The following is a 6,104-nucleotide window of genomic DNA, read 5'->3' as shown; positions in this document are numbered from 1 at the left end:
TTTTTGTCTGGAGGACAGATTTTGGCAGATCTGGCGGTGGCCATCAGCGGGGGGGTGGGAATGGCCAAATCTTCTGTCGTGACTCCAGCAGAGCTGCTGGGCTCCTTGCCCGTACCTGGAGGCAGCAGGAGTAGGCAGGCTCACTATGATGGGGTTTTCTCATGGCTTTGCCCTTTATCTCACTCTGTCCCTGCCTTGGTAGGAGAGTCCCAGCTCTGTCCTCACAGGCTCAAACAAACCCCTTCTGTCTTGGTATGTGAACTCAGGCTGCAGCAGGACACCAGGAACTGCTGTGACTGTGTGAGCTCTTCTAGGCTCTTGTAGAGCAAAGGCAAAAAGTTAACTTAAATAGCTGTTGCAGGAATGCTCTTCAGTCTACTGTCTTTGGGATTGTAAGAGGATGCCATTCTGTCTTAAATAAACGTGAAGGCTTACCTGTTTTCAAGGTTGACTTCTCTAAATGATCCAACATATGACCTTGCATTTTCTGAAGATGCTGGGTGCCTTGCAACAGTCAGGTTAGAGGAGATATTCCAAACCTGGAGATAGAGCCGCCCAATCAGGGAATGGGTGAGATGTGAAGTTCTCAACATCAGGCAGTCAGTACATATATGTGGTATATGGGGGAAACATCTGTCTACTGAAGCGCAAGTGAAGTGAACGCCAGTTTGGGTACATACCTGCAGTTTCCTTACAGAAAAGGGTTTGGACAGGTAAGAATGGAATCCAAGGAGCTGCATCACCCAAGGAGCCAGGCCTTGTAAGAAATCCCCAAGAGGGAAACTCTCTGAAAGCCAATGATCTCCCACTGTGGTTCAAGTGAAAAAACCAACAACCCAGCACACTTTGGCCTCCCCAGATTCCACCTTTTCCTTCTCTTCTCTGTTTTAGCTTTCAGCTGTTCCGCGAGCCCCAAACTACATCTTTTGTTTTGTTTTGTTTTGTTTTATTTTATTTTTCCTTTTATGCCTTTTGCTGAACAAACAAGTTTGCTTTGAATATGGTGATTGTTTTGGCTAAAATACCTTTCAGAGAATTTCCTGTATGTTTGGTTAAATACTATGAATAGTACTGAAATGTAAAGAAAATTCTTCCTTTTTCTTGCCTCCATTTATCTGTTTCATCTAGAGCTTGTTTCATTTAGTTATGTAGCTATTTCATGGTAAATTTGTAAAGATTCCTTGTACAGCACCCTAACTACTTTAATAGCATATTGATCTGTGATTAACATTGCAGCTGGAACACTTTGCCTTTATCTTGAAAAGTTTTGGCAATATAAGTGTGCTGGTGTTGCTCTTACTCCACAAATGGATCTCCTACAGGATTTGGGAGGTGTACACCATAAAAAACCCTGATCTGTGAGCATATTGTCTACTACCCCTGGCCCATGCTACTAATGGAAGCAGTGGTGGAAAGCCAATAAACAAGGAGAATTTGCAATAAAAAGGAAAATTTTAATCCAGAATCAAACTAGGACATATGGATTCTCAATCAGATTGGAAAAAGTAAAGGAGAAAACATTGAAATCCCCCTTTATATGATATTTTGATCCTTCCTTCAGTTTTTTAAGGCTTCCTTATGTCGTGGTTTAAGCCCAGCCGGCAACTTGGAACCACGCAGCCGCTCGCTCACTCCCCCCCCTTTTTCTTCCTCCCCCCGCTCCCGGAGGGATGGGGAGGAGAATCGGAGGAATGTAACTCCCACAAGTTGAGATAACAGCTCTCCAGTAACTAAGGTATAATACAAACCACTACTGCTACCAATAATAATGATAAGAGGAATAACAAGGGAAAAGGACACAACCGCTCACCACCCGCCGACCGATACCCAGCCCGACCCGAGCAGCGATCTGGGCCTTCCGGGTAACTCCCCCCAGTTTATATACTGGGCATGACGTGCTGTGGTATGGAATACCCCTTTGGCCAGTTTGGGTCAGGTGTCCTGCCTCTGCTTCCTCCTGGCTTCCCCTCCTCTCTGGCAAAGCATGAGACTGAGAAAGTCCTTGGTCAGAGTAAACATTACTTAGCAACAACTAAAAACATTGGTGTTATCAGCATTGTTCCCAGACTGAAAGTCAAAAACACAGCACTGCACCAGCTACTAAGAAGGCGAAAAAATGGCTGCTGTAGCTGAACCCAGGACACCTTATTATATGTACCTGCTTTAGATGCCCTTTTCTAGAGTGCCACCAACAATCACAGTGTTTACAAGGAGACAGTTTTCTCCCCTCTGAACTTCAGAAAGTGCTTTTGGGGGGCTTGCATCCACATATAAAGAGTATCCATGAGTATGAGTCTAAATTTTTTCCTCTAGGCCAGCACTCAAAACAACCAGAGCTGTGCTCTCATAGAAGTACCTAAGCCTGGATTCCTGAGATGGACTATTTTCTGACTGTGTTGTGTTCATGTAAAAGAAAGCAAATAGTTGCTGCCCTTTTATTTTTGCAGGTGATGAGCTCCTGTGTGTGGAAACAGCAGCTCATTCCTTCCAGCCTCTGAAACACGGAACCCTGGCCACTGTAGGCAGTGAGTGAAAGAAGTTCGCAAGCAGCAGTTGCCTCCACCATCTCTCTTGCCCCAGTGTTCAGGGTGATTTATAAGCTGTGGCTGGTGAAAGGCTGCAACTAGCACACACTTCACATAGCAGCGGACTCCGTGCTCTGCAATTTTATTGCAGGCTCAAGGGTCTTTCTTTGTAAAACAGCTTGCATATTTATGTCATCTCCCCTACAGTCAAAAACACGCTGTGGAGACTGAATGGGGAAGGGAAGGGCTCATTAATACTAGAGCGCTGCCTGGCATCTGCATGGGCTTAACACATAAGAAGAGATAGGTTTGAGTAAGAGCTGCTGCTGCTGCATGTGAGGCCGAAGAGAGCTCAGGCATATCTGCTGAGAGGAGCAGCCATGCCAGCAGTGCTGGGCTGTGCTTAGAAAGATTTCTGGGAGCACCCTGAAAACATGCCAGCTGCTGACTTCTAGCACAAAATGTGTATCACATTACAGCAATTGCTATGCAAAGAACAAAACTCTAGAGCTTCTTTTAGCCTGCTTGAGGATACTTATTGTGTTACTGATTTGTCTCTTATTTTTCCAGAAATTGTGCCAGGTTGTGATGAGCTGGTTTGGAAGATGTCATTTTGCTCATTCACAAATATCTGTTAGTGCTAAAGCTAAGTAAGCTACTGCAGAGGAAAAAGTGTGTTAGAAAAATTTTGGGGTACAAGCCTGGACATTATCTAACAAGAATAAAAAAGGCAAATCAAGAAAAAGGAGTGGGGAAGCCTATCAAGAAGACAGAAAACCAGAAGGAAGAAATATGTGCTATTTGTATTTGTGGAAGGTCTCGACACTGCAGTGTTACCTCTAAAGCATGTATGTGCCCATTCTGTGAGTTGCAGATTAACTGCTGTGCTGAAGAAGCAACAGTATTCTTCTAACTTCACACTGCATATATTCTGAATTTGTGGGTTTGCTTGTCCCCCTTTCATTCCTTTGCCTTAGGTTATTATGAATAACCGCAAGTTTACTGTTATGCCTCAAAAATGCCAGGCGGTTTCTACAGTATACACATTATCACCACCTGATCTTATTACACCGAAAGATTAAACATTACTATTTGAATTGGAAATAGTCTTTATCGCCTCTGAGCATTTTCTCTGCTAAATTCTTAATATAGATTCTAGGCAAGCAAGTTTTGCTTTCACTTCCACCTGGGAAATCCTGCTGCAGTCACTGAGGCATCTGGGGTATAACAGAAGACAAGCACTGGCTGGTTGTTTTTATCTTTAATGAACTATTATGTCACACCCACAAAAGTCTTGTGATTCAGGATGGGCAGCCCTTCACAGCAAGAATGTTAGGAATGCTAAAAATAAAAGCCTGGAGGCATTTTAGAAAATAAAATTAAATGTAATAGGGTGATGCTTCAACTGGGTTGGAGCAGAAATGCCACAAATGATCGGTTTTATCCAGAGATGCAAAACTTTTAATCAAGTCAGCTTAGGCAACATTTAAAGAAGGACTGGCATCTGTAAATTGTAGACTAACTACAGAAGACGCCGGAGAATGTTACGGAGGCAACCATCTGCATGGGATAAACTGGGATTTAAATGGTCTTTCAAACACATCACGGAAATTTGTAAAACAATGAAGAAATATATCCGTTTCAGGCCTTCATGTTAGTGATTATGTCTCTTTCTGCATGAAGAAAAAAAGAGACTTTACACAAAGTATTTTGTGATCCTATTCATGTCACAGCAGAGGGGAAATGGGTTTCAGTGATCATAAGATAGGTTTCTGAAGTCAGAAGACAGCTTCCTAGTATGACCCTTTCTATCTCCCAGGGAGAACTCACAAACCAAAAGCTAGTCTGTGACCAGAAATGTCCTATAGCTGCCTCAGGGTGAATCTGTCATGGTGCAGAATTATTCGCTGACATCTGCCTATGAACTTCACCTAGTCTGTTTTCCAAGCCACCAGGCGGATAGCTTTGCATCCCTTCCTTCAGCATAGAATTGTCTGATGTTAATTCTGATGAAGATTCAGCAACATAATAGGCCAGTTCTTTTTATCCAGCTTTTCATGAAGTTTCAGCTGTCTGTAAAGGCATACAGAAGAAGATAGCATGGGAAGTTGTGGCCTCTGATGTTCTTTAGCCACTGTGTGACTTCATAAATCCAGTTTTTGAACTGCGTATCCCTGTTCCAAATTAGGCAAATTTTCTGCATTAACACTTCACAAAACAAACAGAAGTTAAAAGCAGGGAAATTGAAATTTCCACACCGCATGTTAATCCGAAGGGAACATCATCACATTGTCATGGATTTTATATATGAGATTTAAAGCATGAGGAAGAAGAGAAGCAAACGTGTAGAGTTATTTGGGATGCTAGGCGAAAAGATTTTCTGCAATGCTGTTACATTACTAGCCAAGCATTCTTAATTTTTTCACTTCTGTCATTGTACATTTTGCCATCTAGACAATGCTTTCTTGTTAGTGGTAAGTGTTCTAGAGAGAAGGTACAGGAGTAAAAGCTACCTCAATTGAAAAGAAGTGGCTCTTCAGTGAAGCTGATTATGAACATGTATGACTCCGCTTGCACTAGATATGTTGAACTGGCTTTTCATGTACTGCTGCATTAGGTTAAAGTTCTTGAAGAAAAATAAGAAGTGCCAGGTTACAGTATACCTGGGGCTAGCCATAAAGCAGTACACAGCCACTGACACAGTAATAATAACCTTCCAAGAAAGAAAATGCTGAACAACTTGTCTGACATCAACAATCCTCTGTTTTCCCATAGGAGCATCAATAATCAGGATTCTTTTCAATACTCTACTGATACAGAGTGAGACTTTTGGAGGTGCTGAGCAACCAATTCTTCCCTGTCTCTCCACCTCCCCTTCAGCATCAATGATTGCTCTGGGCACTTCACAGCTCTGGAATTAAAGAATGCTATATGCTCAGGAAGAGGAAGGACATTATGCTAAAACCATATTTTCCTGGTGTATTTTATTCCAAAACACCTTTAGTGGCTGAAAATGAGCCATGACAGGGTCTTGGGGGCTGTGCTGCTCTGCTGGGGAGCAGTGAGTTCCCAGGGAAGCTGTGATAAATGGTGCTAAGTGGCTGCTGGACTAATCACAGGGTTATGTCTTCACCTCCTCTTGAAACAGAAAGCAGCATTCAGAAAAAAAGCCACGTAAGAAGGGTGAGAAATTCCTTCTTGCTCTCTCACAAGGGTATTTGTTGGAGAAAGGTGCTACTGAAGAGTCAAATGTGTTGTTTGAGGCTGGCAGCCAGACCAACCAAACCCAGTCCTGAAATGTTATGTATTTTCTGCCTAGGTGATGCTATACTTGCTTTAGTTCCACATTATTCACCAAGAATATAGAACAATAGGTGCCTGTAGCTTACTCACCTGCTCTGCAGATGGTGAAAGGAAGGAGCTGGGAACACTGAGCAGGAAAATACACAGGTCATAAAGAAAAGCTTGGCACTGACTTTAAGGAGATTAATTCCTTACCATAGTGGGAAAGTGAAAGAGGAGAGGAGAGGAGAGGAGAGGAGAGGAGAGGAGAGGGGAGGAGCGGAGGGGAGAGGAGGA

Source organism: Nestor notabilis, unplaced genomic scaffold (genome assembly GCF_000696875.1).
Source record: "Nestor notabilis isolate BGI_N333 unplaced genomic scaffold, ASM69687v1 scaffold1049, whole genome shotgun sequence".
Taxonomy (NCBI): Eukaryota; Metazoa; Chordata; class Aves; order Psittaciformes; family Psittacidae; genus Nestor; species Nestor notabilis.
This window is presented reverse-complemented; position numbering follows the sequence as displayed.